The sequence below is a fragment of the Gossypium hirsutum genome, chromosome A04, assembly GCF_007990345.1.
Source record: "Gossypium hirsutum isolate 1008001.06 chromosome A04, Gossypium_hirsutum_v2.1, whole genome shotgun sequence".
NCBI lineage: Eukaryota > Viridiplantae > Streptophyta > Magnoliopsida > Malvales > Malvaceae > Gossypium > Gossypium hirsutum.
The window spans coordinates 6,150,655-6,171,956 of NC_053427.1; the positions used below are offsets into that span (position 1 = coordinate 6,150,655).

Genomic DNA, 21,302 nt, shown 5'->3' on the forward strand with positions numbered 1-21,302 from the left:
CTAACAATCAATAATTCAAAATCGCTTACTATCACATCAAATTTATAGTAAACACAATCAACCTATAAATATGCTCCTAACCAATCATTTGTATTTCTACAAGCGCAAGCACAAATCAAACAATAAACTAACTAAAATAAGGAAAAAAAAATAAGAGCAATAAATTTCCTATGTTACCCCCTACACTTTAGATAACACATTGTCCCTAATATGTAAAAGAAAGAACTTACCCGCTTTTCATTTATGTTGTCTAGAGCTTTATCTTAGGTTTCCCATTCTTACTTGTTTTAGCTCCCACTTGTAGTGCTCTCCTTATGTAGGGTTCCTACATAGAAAAGTTATGACAATATATATATGTTAATTAATATTCACCTACACCTGATCTAAAGCAAAAATTTTAAAAAAAAATTTATCCATCCTCCAAATTAAGATAGGTTTAATCATCAAAATTTGGTTGTTGTCACCCTTCCATTAGAGCTTTTCCCTTGCCCTACATATCCAATCTAAATGATCCTCCACACGATGAGTGTGCTTGTCGTATCAGGCTTCGGATGATGGGCTTTTGTTTAAAGGCACTCTAGTTGAAATGTCACCTCGTAGTCATAGTCATCCGGGAAATCCTACTCCATGTTGTCGTCCTCCTCCTCATCATCTTCTTGCTTGTCCTTATCCTCTTCACTCCCTTCATCCCCAGATTGTTGGTGGAACTCCATCGAGGCATATTTGTAAGATTGAGTTAATCTTCTGTCCATCAACTAAGTGAATTTTGATTGCTAGTTTAGTTTTATTTAATTTATTATATTTTTACTGCTTAATTTTAATTTATTTCAGTTTATCGTACTATAATTTTAGATTATTTCTGTTTAGACTTGTTAATGTAGAAATTACTTTTAGTTTAATTTAATCCCCTTGGATACAATCCTAGAAATACTTCTTTAGTGTTCTTTGTAAACTTAATTATATTACAACATGACTCATATATTTACAAAAATTACTGCTTATTTTATATTTTTTATTGCAGCATTTTCAATTGAAACATGAGATCAAAAATTTTTAAAAATCTATCAAAAGTGTAAATTTTTTTTATAAAAATTATTTAAAAAACATAATGCTATGTTTACATTGCCACATGGTCTATACTGACAATGTCGTGTAAAATCTAATAGATTTTATACTGTTCCGTCATTAACTAACAACTAAATAATTAAAATCTTCATTTTTTTTAAAAAATTTTAGTGTTTAAATAGATAATTATAATTATTGGATGATCAAATCGAAACTAGATTAGATGACAGAAATTAAAACCCGATGAATAATTTAGTAAGAATATATATGATTTAAATTTTTGTTATAAATTATATACTACTAATTAATCAAATATTACTTACGATGGATTACCATTTTACAATTAATGATATTTATAATTAATCAAATATTTAAATATTTATTCTTTTAAATATGGAATTTGAAAATTTAGAATTAAATTAATTATAAATTAACGATCTATATTTTATTTAAATTGATTTATTTTATTTTTAATATACTTAAATAGAGAAAAATAATTAAATTTAAATTTAAATAAAATGATTAATTTTTTATTTAATTTTATTAATTTTGAAGTAGATTAATATAAAGTGAATTCTAATTTTAAATATTAATTAATTTATGTTTAAATAAAATAATAAAATTACTTATTTAGAACTATATTTTAATTAAATTAAACTAAATTATTTTTACATACTTCAATAGATATACTTTATTAAGTTTGAAATTTTGAAAAATATAATTAAAATTTCAGATTTAAATTTATTAATATATTGTAAATTATATTTTTAAATATGAATTAATGTAAGTTTAAATAAATAGTAAATTACTTATTTAGATAGCATATTTTGTTAAATTTTAAATTTTAAAGGATACTTAATTCATTTGTTTTTAGTAGTTAAAAGGTAGTTCACATATTTAGGTCCATTAATAGTGAGGTCCAAGAAGAAATAACACTTCCGTAAACAAAGTTTGATCCTAGATTATCTCAAATATCTTAATTAAAAAATATTTTTGCATTCTAATTATTTAAGATAATATAATAATGCATTTTTTTTTACTTGAGAATATCACTAAAATAAAAACTTGTTTACATTAAAAATAAAAATAAAAATAAAAATCAAGGAGACAAAAAGTAAAAAGAAAAATAAAAGCATGTGAATCATATTTTAATAAAAATATAATTTATATAAAAAAAGAAAGGCACTAACAACATGTACTAAGGTTTTCTCTTAATGTCAATTTTCAAACCTATTATCTTCCGTAGTGTACAGTATAAAATGTCTTATCCTTGTATTTAATATTTTCTTTTATCTATTAAGGTTTTGTAATGCATGTATCAACAAAAATTACTTCTATATATATAACTTCACATTGTTCCAATACATTCTCCATACCAAGTGATAACGATCTATTGAGCAATAGATTGAAGTTTCAGAAATGGCTTTTTGCCTGTTTAGTTCATTCCCGATGTGTAGTTTACCTATACACTCAAAATTGAAAACCTTCTCATACAATGGGTCAAGCTTTCGTAGGTTAACTGTTTTTTCTGCCTCACAAAGTGATGTTACAAACAAAACCTCTATTGAAGACGACAGCAAAATTAGACGATCACCTAATTATCATCTTCCTATTTGGGATTATGATTATGTTCAGTCACTCAGAGATGATTTTGTACAAGTATATTTCACATTCTTTGTGCATATATACGTGGCAGTTGACACCATTTTTGTTTTTCTTTTCTTTTTTTTCCCAAATAAAACTAAATTTGGAGAAATCTAACAAAAACTTGTTCTGACTGTAGTTGAATGATTAATATTTGGAGAAATAAAACAAAGAAAATGATAAAGAATATAATGGAGAAGAGAAATAAATTTTGTATGAAAAAATTCTTTCAAATAATCTTTTATTTCAAGCACAAAAAGTTAATTAATTCTTCATCACATACAACTCTTTATATAGGAGTTGTAAGTGACTATTCATCTATATCACTATATGCTAGGAGTTGTGACTATTCATGCATGTGTGTATCTTTTCATATTCAAGCCTCTTAACTTTTCATCTTCAAGTCTCTTCACTATTCATATTCAAGTTTTTTCACTTTTCATATTCAAGTCTCTTCACTCTTCTAACTTTTCATAATTTATTTGTGCAAGGTTAATTTAATTATGTGCCAACAATGCCTCCCTTAAATTAAACTTGCTTTGAACTCCCAACCTTTCAACATTTTTCTTGAAGACTTGTCCACTTAGAGGCTTTGTGAAGATATCAGCCATCTGATCTTCCGTCTTGCAATATTCAACTTGAACATCACCATTATTCACTAGTTCCCTCAAGAAGTGATATCGAATGCGAATGTGTTTTGTCCTTCTATGAAGAACTGGATCTTTTGTGACCGAAATAGTAGAACTATTGTCACAAAACAAAATTGTTGACTTGTTTTGCTTCTACTTAAGACTTTCCAAAATTCCACGTAACCAAATCAATTGACATCCTGCATAAGATGCAGCGATATATTCAGCTTCTGTAGTCGAAAGCGCCACAATTGATTGTTTTTTTGAACTCCATGAAACTGCACCACTACCAAGGTGAAAAACATAACCAGAAGTGCTTCTGCTATCATCAATGCTTCTTGCTAAATCACTATCCGTATAACCAATGAGATCAACTAATGTATTAGCTTTATAGAAAATTCCATAATCAATGGTTCCCTTCACATATCTCAATATTCTCTTGGCAGCCTCCCAGTGATTGGAGTAATGTTTCTCCATGAATCTACTTACCAAGCTAACAGCATACACGATATCAGGCCTTGTCGAAGTCAGATACATCAACTTCCCAACCAAACTTCTGAATATGGTGGAATTGACAAGCTTTCCTTCACCCTCTTTAGATAACTTCAGACCTGTAATGCATGGAGTAGAGACTGGATTCGCATTTTCCATCATGAATTTTTTTAGAACTTCCTTTGCGTAGCTCTCTTGTGAAATAAAAATTCCTTTCTCGGATTGATGAACTTCAATGCCAAGAAAATGATGAAGTTTTCTCAAATCTGTCATCTTAAATTCTGCCATCATTGAGTGCTGAAATTCTTTCAACATCTTCACATCATTTCCTGTGAAAATAAGATCATCAACGTAGAGACTCACAACCATGAATCTTCCTTGATAATTGCCTTTGATGTAGAGAGTATGCTCATATGGAGATTTCTGGAATCCACACTTCTGAAAATAAGAATCGATGCGGCTGTACCATGCTCTGGGTGATTGCTTCAACCCGTACAAAGCTTTCTTCAACTTGTAAACTTTTTCTTCTTCTCCTTTTTTGACAAACCCTGGTGGTTGATCAACATAGACTTCTTCTTTGAGAACGCCATTCAAAAACGCAGATTTTACGTCCATTTGGAACATTTTCCAATTGTTTTGGGCAGCAAGAGAAATAAGTAACCGAACTGTCTCAAGTCTTGAAACTGGAGCAAATACCTCTGTAAAATCTTCTCCTTCCTTTTGCTTGTATCCTTTTGCAACCAGTCTTGCCTTGTACTTGTTGATAGAGCCATTCGGATTCATCTTTGTCTTGTACACCCATTTGACTCCAATTGAATTCTTGTGCGCCGGTAAATCTGTGAGTTCCCATGTATCATTGTTTTCAATTGAGCAAATCTCTTTTTTCATGGCTTTCCTCCATATTTCTTCTTGATATGCATCATCAAAAGAAATTGGATCTTCTCCTGCAAAGAAGGCAAAGAATACAGCATCATTTTGCACAACTTCATCCGTTACATCATATAACTCTTGGATGCTTCTCGTTTTTCAGATCGGGCTGGATGAAGAAGAATTTGATGAAGAACTTGGGGAAGCAGGAGGATTTTCTACTTGAGCATCATCTTCAGTATTCTCAATTACTGCCTCTTCTTCTTCTTCAAGTTCAAAAGGAAAAATTGGCAAATTTTCCTTTTCAACTTCCATATCTTCAAACATGGAATTTTCATCAAACCGAACATCTCGGCTTATCACAATCTTCTTTGTCACCGGATTATACAACTTGTATGCCTTACTTCTTTCACTATAGCCAATGAAAATGCATTTCTCTGACTTGTCATCCAACTTGCTTCTCATTGCATCTGGAATATGAGAGTAGGCAACACTCCCAAATACTCTAAGATGACTAACACTAGGCTTTATACCATACCACGCCTCATGTGGTGTGCAATTCTCCAAGCTTCTTGTCGGTGATCTGTTTATAAGATAAACTGCACAGGAAACAGCTTCAGCCCAAAATCTTCTTGATAACCTCTTCTTCTTAAGAAGACATCTAGCCATTTCCATAATTGTTCTGTTCTTTCTTTCACACACACCATTTTGCTGAGGTGTATGGCGGACTATCATTTCATGCCGGATGCCACTATCTCGGTAATATTTCTCAAATTCTTTTGAAAAATATTCACCTCCACGATCTGTACGCAAGGTGTTAATTTTCAACCCAGTAAAGTTCTCCACTTCTGCCTTGAAATCTTTGAATCTCTGAAAAGCCTCTGATTTTTCTTTGACACAATACACCCATAACTTTCTTGAGTAATCATCAATGAAAGAGATAAAGTAACGATTACCTCCTAAAGATGAAACTGTCATTGGACCACAAAGATCTGAGTGAATAAGTTGCAATGGTCTTCTTGCTTTCCACAATGATTGAGAAGGAAAAGCAATTTTGTGTTGCTTTCCAAGTTGACATGCTTCACAAACATCATCAAGCCGATCGATTTTTGGTAAACCTCTAACCATCATCTTCCTTGAAAGCATCTCCAAATTTCCATAGTTTAAATATCCATATCTATCATGCCATAACTTTGAAATTCCTTTATGAGCACCAATAAAACAAGACATATTCTGATTTGGAAGGGTAAGAGAGAAAAGATTATTTGATGCCACTCCAACTCTAGCAACAACCTGATTTTTCTTTGATAAATAGCAAGCCATGTCTCGGAAATGAATATCATACCCCTTCTTCAAGAGATGCCCAACGCTAAGTAGATTATTTTTAAGACCAGGAACAAAATAAACTTCAGACATTTTCTCTACCCTTCCTTGCTTTGTTTTGAACTCCAACTCACCAACACCGCTAACTTTGTAAGCTTTGCCATCTCCTACTTTTACTTCTCCACAATCAGATTCAAAGAACTTCGAAAATAAATTTTTGTTACCTGTCATATGCTTGCTAGCACCACTGTCTATGTACCAGACATCATCAATCTCTCCACCATGAGATACGAGCAACAAAGTTTCTTGCTTTTGCTCTTGATTATTTTGTACTATATTAGCTTCATTTTTCTCTTCTTTTTTGTACCAGCTTTCACTTGTCAAATGACCAGGTTTACGACAATTATAACATTCAAAATAGCCACGACCTCTTCCTCTTTGATTTCCACGTCCACGTCCTCTTTGTGATCCTCTAAAATTTTGACTTTGGTTGGCTTCTTTCCATCCATTCTCCATGCTTACATCTTCACCTCTTTCACAAGCATTTGAGCCTCTTCCTCTAAAATTTCTTCCTCTTCCACGACCACGATCTCTCCCTCTTTGATTTTTAAAATCTCCCTTATTCTCATTTAGAGACAACTTTGACTAGAGTGTTTGATCTAGATCTACTTCCTTTTTCTTCTTGTTTAATCTTTCTTCATGGGCTTGCAACGAACCTGTGAGTTCATCAATAGTCATGGTACTCAAGTCCTTTGATTCTTCAATGGCAACCACAATGTAGTCAAATCTGGAATCTAAAGAACGGAGGATTTTCTCAACACCACGAATATCATCCATAGTTTCACCATTTCTTTTTAATTGATTGACTATGGACAAAACCCGTGAACAGTAATCAGAAACTGATTCTGACTCTGTTTTTTGCAATCTTTCAAACTCTCCTCGAAGAGTTTGCAACCGAACTCTTTTCACCTTTTCATCTCCTTTGATTGAATTTTGTAAAATTCCCATGCTTGTTTTGCCGTGGTGGCACAAGCTATTTTTTCCCAAGCCGCTTCATATGATTGAACTCCTTGATATATCCAAAATAAGGCTTGCTGATTTTTCTTCCTTGATTTTCTTAGACTCTCTTTTTGAACTTGTGTTAATCCTTCCTCCTCTTCAGCCTCAACTTCATTATAACCTTTTTCAACAATCTCCCAAACTTCTAGAGATCCAAGAAGAGCCTTCATTTGGATACTCCATTTGCCATAATTTTTTTTGGTTAATTGGGGAACGGAAGAAAGAGGAATAGAATTGTTCATTTCGATCGAACAAGGCTCTGATACCAATTTGTAGTTGAATGATTAATATTTGGAGAAATAAAACAAAGAAAATGATAAAGAATATAATGGAGAAGAGAAATAAATTTTGTATGAAAAAATTCTTTTAAATAATCTTTTATTTCAAGCACAAAAAGTTAATTAATTCTTCATCACATACAACTCTTTATATAGGAGTTGTAAGTGACTATTTATCTATATCACTATATGCTAGGAGTTGTGACTATTCATGCATGTGTGTATCTTTTCATATTCAAGCCTCTTAACTTTTCATCTTCAAGTCTCTTCACTATTCATATTCAAGTTTTTTCACTTTTCATATTCAAGTCTCTTCACACTTCTAACTTTTCATAATTTATTTGTACAAGGTTAATTTAATTATGTGCCAACACTGACTTGTCTGCATAGGATGAATCATACAATGAATGAGCAAGCAAATTGCAGGAAGAAGTGAGGATGATGCTTGGAAATATGGTGGATTCATTGGAGAAACTTGAGCTTATTGATACATTACAAAGACTTGGCTTGTCCTATCATTTTGAAGCTGAAATAAACAAAACTTTGAAGAATATAAGTATTGATCGCATTGGTACTGTTGCATGGAAAAAAGATAATTCGTATGCTACAGCTCTTGAATTTAGACTGCTTAGACAACATGGGTATAAGGTGAATCAAGGTAAAAACAAATATTAAAAAATTGGATGTATCAATTTTTATATTTAATTTAATGATACTTAACATTGAATTATTTTCATCCACTAGATGTTTTCACTTGCTTCATGGATGATGTTGGAAACATTAAATCAAGCCTAAATCAAGATTTCAAGGGACTGCTTAACCTGTATGAGGCTTCATACCTCTTATTAGAAGGTGAAACAATGCTAGAGAATGCAAGAGAGTTAGCAGCTAAACTTCTAAAACAATATTTGAAGGAGAACAATGATGATCAATATCTTCGGATGCTTGTGGACCATGCCTTTGAGCTTCCTCTACATTGGAGGATGGCAAGGTTGGAAGCCAGATGGTTCATAGATGTGTATGAGAAAAACAAGGACAAAAATCCCATTATTTTAGAGCTTGCTATATTGGATTACAACATAGTCCAATCGATGCACTTGGAAGATTTTAAATATGCTTCAACGTAAGTATGCCTACTACATACTAGTTCAAAATTAACTCGTACATGCTTCAACAAAAGTATGACTTTGGTTTTTTTTACTTGTATTATTTAGATGGTGGAAGGAACTTGGTCTTGGCGAAAGGCTTAGCTTTGCTAGGGATAGGCTGATGTCAAACTTTTTATGGAGTGTGGGAATGATAATTCTTCCTCAGGATAGGAAAAGGAGAAGAAATCAGACAAAGCTTAATTCTCTATTAACATGTATAGATGATGTCTATGATGTTTATGGCACCTTAGATGAGTTGGAACTCTTCACAGATGTTCTTGAGAGGTTTGCCCATATGATTTTATCTACTCTTGATAATTCTTACCAAAGCTTAGCAAGCTTTAATATATATGTTGTGTAATTTCAGATGGGATATAAATGCAATACAGAGACTTCCAAACTATATGAAGATATATTATCTTGCGCTCGACAATTTCGTAAATGAGATGGCTTTTGACATTCTTAAGGAACAAGGGATAAATGTCATTCCCTTCCTCAAGAAACTGGTATTAAACCAATTTTTAGTCTTGCTCTTGCTTTTCTCATTATCTCTATCTGATTTGTGTTATTCATTCAGTGGACAGATCTTTGTAAAGCATATTTGTTGGAGGCAAAATGGTATTATACTGGATATACGCCAACCCTACAAGAGTACATGGATAATGGTTGGATTTCAGTAACGGGTCCTGCAATGCTTGGTCATTCCTATTTGGCAACTGATCACATAACGGAAGAGGGATTGCACAACATCCAAGAATATTACCCCGATATAATATATTAGGCCAACATAATTGTACGATTAGTAAATGATTTAGCGACATCATCGGTAAGCAATACATACAATAGTAAACTTGAAATTTCCAGTAATTAATTATTCTAATCGTGATATCCTTGCCTTATTTTTTTTTATTTTTGAACTAGTATGAGCTAAAAAGAGGTGATGTTCCTAAATCCATCCTATGTTATATGAACGAAAGTGGAGCATCTGAAGAAGAAGCTCGTGAGCACATGTGGAAGTTAATTGACGCAGCATGGAAAAAGATGAATGAAGATCAAATGACTATATCTCCTCTCCCTCGAAAGTTTATTGAAATGGCTATGAACCATGCTAGAGTGGCTTTAATGATATACCAAAAGGACGATGGTTTTGGTATTGAAGATAATGAAATCAAGGATAAAGTGTTATCATTATTTGTCCACCCAATAGTTTTGCCCAAATGAATAAGAACATTGGAATTATTTCCATATTGAGCCAAAAAATTGTTAGATTTTAATGTAGTGTTCCAAATCATTTTATGTTTTAGTATGGTGTACAATAAACTTATGGTAATGTAAGGACTCTCCTAGTTCATGTTATTCTCCTTTGCTTTTGATGGTTCCTTCTTCTCTCCCTATCCTATTCTCCTATTGTGTTTGACTCCTTTAAACCTTTGCTTAAAAATAAGTACCAAACATACCACATGATCAAGAAATTTATTTTTTTTATTATGTAATTTTTATTAATTTATTCTTATTTTTTAATTTATATTTTAATAAATAATAAAATAATTATATATAATTTTAAAATTTTACATAAACTATTAATATAAATGATTTGAACAAAAATTAAAGACGTTACAAATTTTGATTATTCATGTGTTAGTTGTTAATATTAGAAAAAATGATGATGTAACATCTACCATATGTTAAATGCTATTTTCACAATGTTTGACACGCCATCTATCCGTATAGCATTATTATTTTTAAAAATGTTTTTCTCTAAATTTTAAACTATATTTTTTATCACTCGATCTTCAAAAAAATTCTATTTAGTCTATCTAACTTTACAAATTTTATAATTTGATCACTAACTTTTTAGGTGATGGATTCTTTGTTTTGATTATGAATTCTCATATTTCAGTTAAAATTTCTTGATTGGTTGATGCAGTCTATAATAAGCACTTAAATATTTGATGATTTGGATATCAATACTTCAATAATGAATTCGAATGTCAAATAAATGTGTCACGACACTGCTACACCATCCAATCATTAGAGAATCTCTAATGATTATGTGATCAAAATTGTTATGTCCTTAGTGTTAATGCACAAATTTATATTTTTAATAGTTGAATGATCGAACCCAAACTCTTTAAATCCTCAAATCATTGAATGGTTATCACTATAATTTACATATAAAATATGGTAAACTTTTTAACTAAAAATTCAGTAATTATAAAATAATAGATATGATAAATAACATAATAATAAATAATTGTAATTTTTAATAACTTAACTGTAGCTAATAAAATTATAGTAGATATGCTATAACTGTACATGATAGATATTTGATAGTATAAAAATAAATGATTGATTACATACTATAATTTTATAATACCAAAGTGTAGTTATACTTTAAGGATTATAATGTAATATTGAATAGACTAATTCATTAAATTACATATGTTTTTAGATTAAAAAAATTACTAATATGTTTACTCATAATAATTTTGATTTTATGTTCTTTTAGATGCTGAAATTTTTTTAGTAGAAAAGAGATATCATTATGTGATTACAACAACTAATTAATAAATTAAAAGGATTTAGACCCATGACGAACTTTGACCAACAAATCTATCAAAAGTGTAATTTTTTTAAAAAAATTATTTAAAAAACAAAATGCTATGTTTACATTGCCACATGGTCTATAGTGACAATGTCATGTAAAATCTAAGAGATTTTATATTGTTATGTCATTAACTAACAATTAAATAATTAAAATCTTCAAATTTTTTTAAAATTTTAGTGTTTAATTAAATAATTAAGATTATTGGATGATCAAATTGAAACCAGATTAGATGACCAAATCAAAACCCGATAAATAATTTAGTAAGCATATATATGATTTAAATTTTTGTTACAACTCATATACTACTAATTAATCAAATATTATTTATGATGGATTACCATTTTACAATTATTGATATTTATAATTATAAAAGTTACTATCAATATTTAAATATTTATTCTTTTAAATATGCAATTTGAAAATTTATAATTAAATTAATTATAAATTAACGAACTATATTTTACTTAAATTGATTTATTTTATTTTTAATATACTTAAATAGAGAAAAATAATTAAATTTAAATTTAAATAAACTGATTAATTTTTTATTTAAATTTATTAATTTTGAAGTAGATTAATATAAAGTGAATTATAATTTTAAATATTAATTAATTTATGTTTGAATAAAATAATAAAATTACTTATTAAGAACTATATTTTAATTAAATTAAACTAAATTATTTTTTACATACTTCAATAGATATACTTTATTAAGGTTGAAATTTTAAAAAATATAATTTAAATTTCAGATTTAAATTTATTAATATATTGTAAATTATATTTTTAAATATGAATTAATGTAAGTTTAAATAAATAATAAATTAATTATTTAGATAGCATATTTTGTTAATTTTTAAATTTTAAAGGGTATTTAATTCATTTGTTTTTAGTACTTAAAAGGAAGTTCACATATTTATGTCCATTAATAGAAAGGTCCAAGAAGAAATAACACTTCCATAAACAAAGTTTGATCCTAGATTATCTCAAATATCTTAATTAAAAATTATTTTGCATTCTTATTATTTAAAATAATATAACTATGCATTTTTTTTACTTGAGAATATCACTACAATAAAAACTTGTTTAAATTAAAAATAAAAATAAAAATAAAAATCAAGGAGACAAAAAGTAAAAAGAAAAATAAAAGCATGTGAATAATATTTTTAATAAAAATATAATTTATTTAAAAAAACAAAGGCACTAACAAACCTATATTATTTTTATCTTCCGAAGTGTACCGTATAAAATGTCTTATCATTGAATTTAATATTTTTTTTATCTATTAAGGTTTGTTAATGCATGTATCAACAAAAATTACTTCTATATATACAACTTTGCATTGTTTCAATACATTCTCCATACCAAGTGATAACGATCTATTAAGCAGTAGGTTGAAGTTTCAGAAATGGCTTTTTGCCTATAAGTTCATTCCCGATGTGTAGTTTCTCCATACACTCAAAATTGAAAAGCTTCTCATACAATGGGTCAACCTTTCGTAACTTAACTATTTTTTCTGCCTCACAGAATGATGTTATAAACAAAACCTCTATTGAAGACGACAAAAAAATTAGACGATCGGCTAATTATCATCGTCCTATTTGGGATTATGATTATGTTCAGTCACTCAGAGATGATTTTGTACAAGTATATTTCACATTCTTTGTGCATATATACATGGCAGCTGACACTATTTTTGTTTTTCTTTTCCTATTTTTCCATAATAAAACTAAATTTGGAGAAAGCTAAAAAACACTTGTTCTGACTTGTGTGCATAGGATGAATCATACAATGAACGAGCAAGTAAATTGCAGGAAGAAGTGAGGATGATGCTTGGAAATATGGTGGATTCCTTGGAGAAACTTGAGCTTATTGATACGTTACAAAAACTTGGCTTGTCCTGTCATTTTCAAGCTGAAATAAACAATACTTTGAAGAATATAAGTACTGATCGCACCGGTACTGTTGCATGGAAAAAAGACAATTTATATGCTACAGCTCTTGAATTTAGACTGCTTAGACAACATGGGTATAAGGTGGATCAAGGTAAAAACAAATATTAAAAAATTGGATGTATCAATTTTTATATCTAATTTAATGATACTTAATAACATTGAATTATTTTCATCCACTAGATGTTTTCACTTGCTTCATGGATGATGTTGGAAACATTAAATCAGGCCTAAATTGTTAAGCATTGGCCTGCAATGCAACATATGGCCAGCAAGACAGCAAGCAGACCAGTAGTGAAGCAGAACAGAATGCAGCAACCAGCTTAGGACCATTTTTTGTTCTTTTTGTTCCAATGTAACCAACTTTTAGTTTGTTTGTAATTTGTAATCTAAGTTAGTAGGATTTTTGATGTAATGGATGTAATGGCTGATACATCAGCTTGCTTTAGTTTAAAATTTAACTTGTATTAGTTGATTATTAGTGGGAGTAGGTGAATCATTAGGTAATGGTCATTTGACTTGTTAACTTTGTATATATTTTTCATTATCAATCAATGAAGATTGTTGCTGATTTTGTTCCAACAAATGGTATCAAGAGCCATAATTCTTTGAGGGCCTTCTCTTGTTGGTTGTTGTTTGTTTGTGAAATCAAGCTTAAGAAAGTAGGAAACCGAAGCTGTTGAACTTGTTGCAGCAGGATAAGCTTCACACCACCTCCACCTCCTGTGTTCACTGGTGAGAACTACCGCATTTGGTGGTAAAAATGAAGACCTATCTTCAGGCACACGATTTGTGGAGTGTAGTGGAGAATGCTGCCGAGCCACCTCCATTGAGAGCCAATCCCACCGTTGCTCAGATGAGGCTGCATGCTGAGGAGACTGCCAAGAAGCCTAAAGCCATGGCCTGTTTGCAGAATGGAGTGTCTGATGTGATCTTCACTCGCATTATGGCATGTGATTCACCTAAGCAAGCTTGGGACAAGTTGAAGGAGGAATTTATGGGGTCTGAGAAGACTAGACAGCAACAGCTAATTAATCTGAGGAGAGACTTCGAGAATCTCAAGATGAAAGATGCTGAGACCATTAAGCAGTATGCTGATAGAATAATGGCCATAGTGAACAATATAAGGTTGCTTGGTGTAGACTTTGCTGAAAGTAAGGTGGTTGAGAAGGTTATCACCACACTTCCTGAGAGATTCGAGTCTAAGATATCCTCATTGGAGGACTCGAGAGACCTCACAACCATTTCTCTATCAGAATTGGTGAACTCACTCTATGCTTTGGAGCAGAGAAGGGCTAATAGACAGGAAGAACACTCTGAGGGAGCCTTCCAAGCAAAGGCCAAAGAGAGCTCCAGTGCAAATCAAAAAGGCAAGAAGCCTTGGCTTGACAGGAAGGACAAATTCAGAAAGGATTCAAATAAGAGGAGCTATCCACCATGCACTCATTGCAAAAAAACCCACACACTCAGAAAGAAACTGTTGGAGAAGACCAGATGTTCAATGCTGGAAATGCAAGCAATATGGTCATGTTGAGAAAATTTGTAGGAACAAAGGTAAAGCACCAATACGCAACAAGATCAGGCACGTCCTGCTGAGGATCAATAAGCTCAGGAGGAACATGTTTTTACTGCATCTTCTCTTGTAACTACAAGCAAAGGCAAATGTAGTTAGCTTGTAGATAGTGGCTGCTCACATCACATGACTGCTGATGTGAACTTGTTTAAGGAGCTTGACAGGAGTTTTAGCTCAAGGATCAGAATTGGTAATGGGAGCTTAATTGAAGCTAAAGGCAGAGGTGATGTGTTGATCAGCTCAAGCTCTGGCAACAAGCTGATAACTGATATGTTGTATGTGCCCGATATAGACCAAAACCCGCTAAGTGTTGGTCAGCTGGTTGAAAAAGGCTATTCTTTGTTCTTTAGAAGTGATTCTTGTGTTATTGAAGATTCACTTGATCAGGAAGTTGTCATTGTACCCATGGCAGACAAGTGTTTCATGTTGGATGTTAGTCAGCTTGAAAAGAGGGCATATTTAAGCCAGAGTGACAATGCTAGCCTATGGCACAAGAGACTAGGGCATGCCAACTTCAGGTCACTTAATTTGCTGCATAAGCTTGCTTTGGCAGAGGATATGACCAAGGTTGAGCCACTTGAAGGTGTTTGTGATGTCTGTCAACTTGGCAAGCAAGCTAGACTTCCTTTTCCAGTTGATCAAGCATGGAGAGCTCGAGAGAAGCTTGAGCTAGTGTATTCTGACATTTGTGGCCCAATGAAGACCCCTTCACTAAATGGGAGTAAGTACTTTTTACTTTTTATTGATGATCTGACCAGATTCTGTTGGGTTTTCTTCTTGAAACAGAAGTCTGATATGTTTGAAGCTTTTGGAAAGTTCAAAGCTATGGTTGAAAACCAAACCGGTTGTAGGATCAAAACATTAAGAACAGATAATGGGGCTGAGTATCTGTCTGATAGATTCAAGATGCTATGTGAACAGGCTGGGATACATCATCAGCTAACCACAGTGTACACTCCTCAGCAAAATGGAGTGTGTGAAAGGAAGAATAGGATAGTAATGGATATGGCCAGGTGCTTGCTGTTCCAAAGCAAGCTTTCAAATTCATTTTGGGCAGAGGCTGTCAATTGCTCGGTGTACCTGCTCAACAGGCTCCCAACACATGCTGTCAAGGATAAGACATCCTTTGAAGCATGGTATGGATTCAAACCATCTGTCTCTCATTTGAAAGTCTTTGGATCTGTGTGCTATGTCCTTGTACCTGCAGAAAGAAGGACCAAGCTTGAGAAGAGGTCTGTTCTCTGTATTTTTATGGGCTATAGCAGTGACAAGAAAGGCTATAGAGTCTATGATCCTTCAACAAGGAAAATTTTGGTAAGTAGAGACATCAGATTTGATGAAAAGAAGATTTGGAACTGGGATGGTTTGAATGCAAGTCAGTTTGAAGAGGATTCGGCTGAAGGCAACTTGGAGCTAATTGAAAGTGAGTCTAGTAATGGCAATGTTGATGACCTTCCTATGAGAGGTACTAGGTCCATTGCTGATGTTTATCAAAGATGCAATGTGGCCATGTGGAGCCTTCGAGCTATGAAGACGCAACTAGGGACATGAATTGGAAGAAAGCTATGGAGGCAGAAATGGACATGATTCAAAAGAATCAGACTTGGGACTTGGTTGAGAGACCAGAAAAGAAGGTTATTGGAGTTAGATGGGTCTTTAAAGCAAAATTCAATGCTGATGGCTCATTGAACAAACACAAGGCAAGATTGGTGGTTAAGGGGTATTGCCAACAGTATGGAGTTGATTTTGAAGAGACCTTTGCCCCAGTTGCAAGGATGAACACCATCAAGCTACTGTTTTCTTTGGCTGCACAGAAGAAATGGAAGATACATCAACTTGATGTTAAGTCAGCCTTCTTAAATGTTTTTCTCAAGGAGGATATTTACATAGAGCAGCCCGATGGCTTCCAAGTCCAATAACAAGAAGACAAGGTCTATAGGCTGAAAAAGGCTCTGTATGGGCTGAAACAAGCACCTAGAGCATGGTATGATAGGGTAGATGCTTACCTGACTAAGCTCAAGTTTGAGAAAAGCATGAGTGAGCCAACCCTCTATGTGAAAAATCCAAGGATGAGACATTGCTGATTGTTTCGATTTATGTCGATGACTTGCTAGTGACTGGAAGCAAGGATGTTCTGGTCAATGAGTTCAAAGCACAGATGCAAGAGATATTTGATATGACTGATTTGGGGATCATGACCTACTTCCTTGGTATGGAAGTGAACCAAACTGATCAAGGGATTTTCATCAGCCAACATGCATTCGCTCTGAAGATACCTAACAAGTTTAGCATGCAAAATTGCAAGCCTGTAAACACACCTATGGCTCAAGGAGAGAAGCTGTCAAGCATTGGTGATCATGTAAGGGTCAATGAGAAGGAGTATAAGATTTTAATAGGTTGCTTGCTCTATTTGACAGCAACCAGACTGACTTGATACATGCTGTAAGTTTGTTGGCAAGGTTTATGCATTGTTGTAATGTAATGCATTTCAGGGCTGCCAAGAGGGTGCTGAGATACATTAAAGAAACTTTGAGGCTTGTTATGTTGTTTAAGAAAGAAAAGGAGCTGAAGCTGATTGGTTATTCAGATAGCGATTGGGCTGGTTGTATTGATGATATGAAAAGCACATCAGGGTACTTTTTCACCCTTCGCTCAAGTGTGTTTTGCTGGTGTTCAAAGAAGCAACAGACTGCTGCTCAATCCACTGCAGAAGTAGAATACATAGCAGCAGCAGCAATAAATCAAGTCATTTGGGTTAGGAAGTTGCTATATGATCTCAATGAAGAGCAACTTGAGCCTACTGAAATTAAGGTTGACAATTAATCAGCAGTGGTTATTGCTAAAAATCCTGTCTTCCATGGCAAGATTAAGCATTTTAAAATCAAATTTCATTTTGTTAGAGAGGCTGAGCAGACAGGAGAAGTTAGCCTTGTTCATTGCAGCTCACAAGACCAATTGGCTGATATTTTGACTAAGCCACTTTGTACTGCAAGGTTTGTGAATTTAAGAAACAAGATTGGTATGTGTTGCATACAGTCCAAGGAGGAGTGTTAAGCATTGGCCTGCAATGCAACATATGGCCAGCAAGACAGTAAGCAGACCAGCAGTGAAGCAGAACCGAATGCAGCAACCAGCTTAGGACCATTTTTTGTTCTTTTTATTCCAATGTAACCAACTTTAGTTTGTTTGTAATTTGTAATCTAAGTTAGTAGGATTTTTGATGTAATGGATGTAATGGCTGATACATCAGCTTGCTTTAGTTTAAAATTTAACTTGTGTTAGTTGATTATTAGTGGGAGTAGGTGAATTATTAGGTAATGGTCATTTGACTTGTTAACTTTGTATATATTTTTCATTATCAATCAATGAAGATTGCTGCTGATTTTGTTCCAACATAAATCAAGATTTCAAGGGACTGCTCAACCTGTATGAGGCTTCATACCTCTTATTAGAAGGTGAAACAATGCTAGAGAATGCAAGAGAGTTAGCAGTTAAACTTCTAAAACAATATTTGAAGGAGAACAATGATGATCAATATCTTCGGATGCTTGTGGATCATTCCTTTGAGCTTCCTCTACATTGAAGGATGGCAAGGTTGGAAGCCAGATGGTTCATAGATGTGTATGAGAAAAACAAGGACAAAAATCTCATTATTTTAGAGCTTGCTATATTGGATTACAACATAGTCTAATCGATGCACTTGGAAGATTTTCGATATGCTTCAACATAAGTATGGCTACTACATACTAGTTCAAAATTAACTCGTATATGCTTCAGCATAAGTATGATTTTGGTTTTTTTTACTTGTATTATTTAGATGGTGGAAGGAACTTGGTCTTGGCGAAAGGCTTGGATTTGCTAGAGATAGGTTGATGTCAAACTTTTTATGGAGTGCGGGAATGATAATTACTCCTCAGGATAGGAAAATTAGAAGAAATCAAACAAAGCTTAATTCTCTATTAATATGTATGGATGATCTCTATGATGTTTATGTCACCTTAGATGAGTTGGAACTCTTCACAGATGTTGTTAAGAGGTTTGCCCATATGATTCTATCTACTCTTGATAATTCTTACCGAAGCTTAGTATGCTTTAATATATATGTTGTGTAATTTCAGATGGGATATAAATGAAATACAGAGACTTCCAAACTATATGAAGATATATTACCATGCCCTTTACAATTTCGTAAATGAAAAGGCTTTTGACACTCTTAAGGAACAAGGGATAGATGTCATTCCCTTCATCAAGAAACTGGTATTAAACCAATTTATAGTCTTTCCCTTGGTTTTCTCATTAGCTCTTTCTGATTTTTGTTATTCATTCAGTAGACAGATCTTTGTAAAGCATATTTGTTGGAAGCAAAATGGTATTGCACTGGATATACGCCAACCCTACAAGAGTACATTGATAATGCTTGGATTTCAATAGCAGGTATTGTAATGCTTGGTCATCCCTATTTGGCAACTGATCATATAACGGAAGACAGATTGCACAACATTCTAGAATGTTACCCCGGTATAATATATCAGGCCTCCATAATTGTATGATTAGTAAATGATGTTGGTGTTAAACACACTTTAACCGGATGAAGTAAGAACTTCAATCTGGACTTTAACAGCAACGTATTTTACCCAGATAAATAATGAAGGAAAAATGCTTAGAATTCAAGCTTTGAGCTACTGCCAGGAATGAAGAACAAAATTTTGAAGACAAAGAAAATGGAGCATATGGAAAGAAAATCTGATGATTTCATTCAAAAAGAAACTTTGGCTAAAGCCATTACATATACTAGACATTGGCTGGTCAAAAACAATAAATTCATCACCTAAACATTACCTAACTCCACTAGTTACATTGGGACTAGGTGATTTTGCTTGCAAACATAAACAAAGCTGGTGATCAGCCCTATCACCATCGAATTACATCAAACATAAACTAAACTAAGTTCAAAATAAACTAGAACACAAAATATGGATAAACATGAAAACTGAAACAGTAGCATGGTTCTTCATCTGGTTAGCTCATATTTTAACCGGATAACTTATGCTTTATGATCAACACCTTATCTGCATGAGTTGCATATCCACCTTTGTTGCTGCATGTCCAGACATGGGAACTAACTTCAACACTCCTCCTTAGTTTCCATGCTTGTAACACCTAGCTGATTTCTCAGTTTTATAAACCTTGACACACCAAGAGCCTTTGTGAAGATATCAGCAACCTGTTCCTCTGAATTGCAATGAATCAGCTCTACCTCTCGAGCTTGTTCCATCTCCCTTATCACATGTAACTTGATGCTGAAGTGCTTCATTCTACCATGGAAGACAGGATTCTTTGCAATTGCAACAGCAGACTTGTTATCACAAAAGATCTCTGTTGCCTCCCTTTAATGTAGGTTAAGATCAGCTAGAATTTTTCTAAGCCAAATGGCTTAATTTACAGCATTGGCAGCTGCAACATATTCAGCTTCTGCTGTTGATTGAGCCACCATTGATTGTTTCCTTGAGCTCCAAAAAAACATGGTTGAGCCAAAGGTAAAAGCATATCCAGAGGTGCTTTTCATATCATCACTTGAACCAGCCCAGTCATTATCAGTATAGCCTTTCAACTTCAAACTTTAAGTTTTGTTGAATAACACACCATAGTCAAGAGTGCCTTTGATGTACCTTAGCACTCTCTTTGCTGCTTGAAAATGCTGGACATTACAGCAATGCATAAACCTTGATAACATACTCACAGCAAACAAGATATCTAACCTAGTTGCTGTCAAATATAACAAGCAGCCAACTAGGCTCCTATAGATAGACTCATTGACTGGTTCATGATCTCCTTAGCTTGACAGTTTCATTCCAACAGCAATAGGAGTGCTCGTTGGCTTACAATTCTCCATTGAGAACTTGGACAAAACCTTCAAGGCAAATGTTCTCTGTTCCAAGAAGATTTTTCCTTCTGTTTGGCGCACCTCCATTCCCAAAAAGTATGTCATTAGCCCCAAGTCAGACATTTCAAACATGTCCTTCATTTTGGCTTTAAATTCAGCCAATATGTCTTGATCTCCTCCAGTCACCAAAAGGTCATCGACATAGAGGGATACAATAAGCTGTATTTCAGCTTTATTCTTATTGACATATAGTATTGGCTCACTAACACTTCTGTTAAATCCCAAACTGACCAAGTAACTGTCAATTCGAGCATACCAGGCTCTAGGAGCTTATTTCAGGCCATATAATGCCTTCTTAAGCCTGTACACCCTTTGTTCTTTGCCAGACACAACGAAGCCTTAAGGCTGATCAATGTAGATCTCTTCTTCAAGGAAGCCATTTAGGAATGCAGACTTCACATCAAGCTGGTGGATTTTCCACTGCATTTGAGCTGCCAAGGTAACCAGTAGCCTAATGGTGTCTAGCCTGGCTACTGGTGCAAATGTTTCCAAGTGGTCCAGGCCATATTTCTAGCTGAATCCTTTGACTACAAGTCTGGATTTCAGTTTGTTCAAGCTCCCATTAGCATTTTTCTTGGCTCGATGACCCATTTTACTCCAATAACCTTCCTCTTGGCTGGTCTAAGAACCAATTCCCATGTCTGGTTCTTCTCAATCATGGCAATTTCATCAAACATTGCCTGTTTCCAGCCTTCATCAGCTTCAGCTTCTTCAAAACTGCAT

General features: G+C 33.3%; 2 pseudogenes; both read left to right on the top strand.

The window, feature by feature from the left end:
• The first annotated feature begins 2,484 nt into the window (after window positions 1-2,484).
• LOC107948632 (terpene synthase 10-like) lies at window positions 2,485-9,810 on the top strand (annotated as a pseudogene).
• A 2,687-nt stretch (window positions 9,811-12,497) lies between these two features.
• Window positions 12,498-20,028, top strand: LOC107947932 ((-)-alpha-terpineol synthase-like; annotated as a pseudogene).
• The last annotated feature ends 1,274 nt before the right edge of the window (window positions 20,029-21,302 follow it).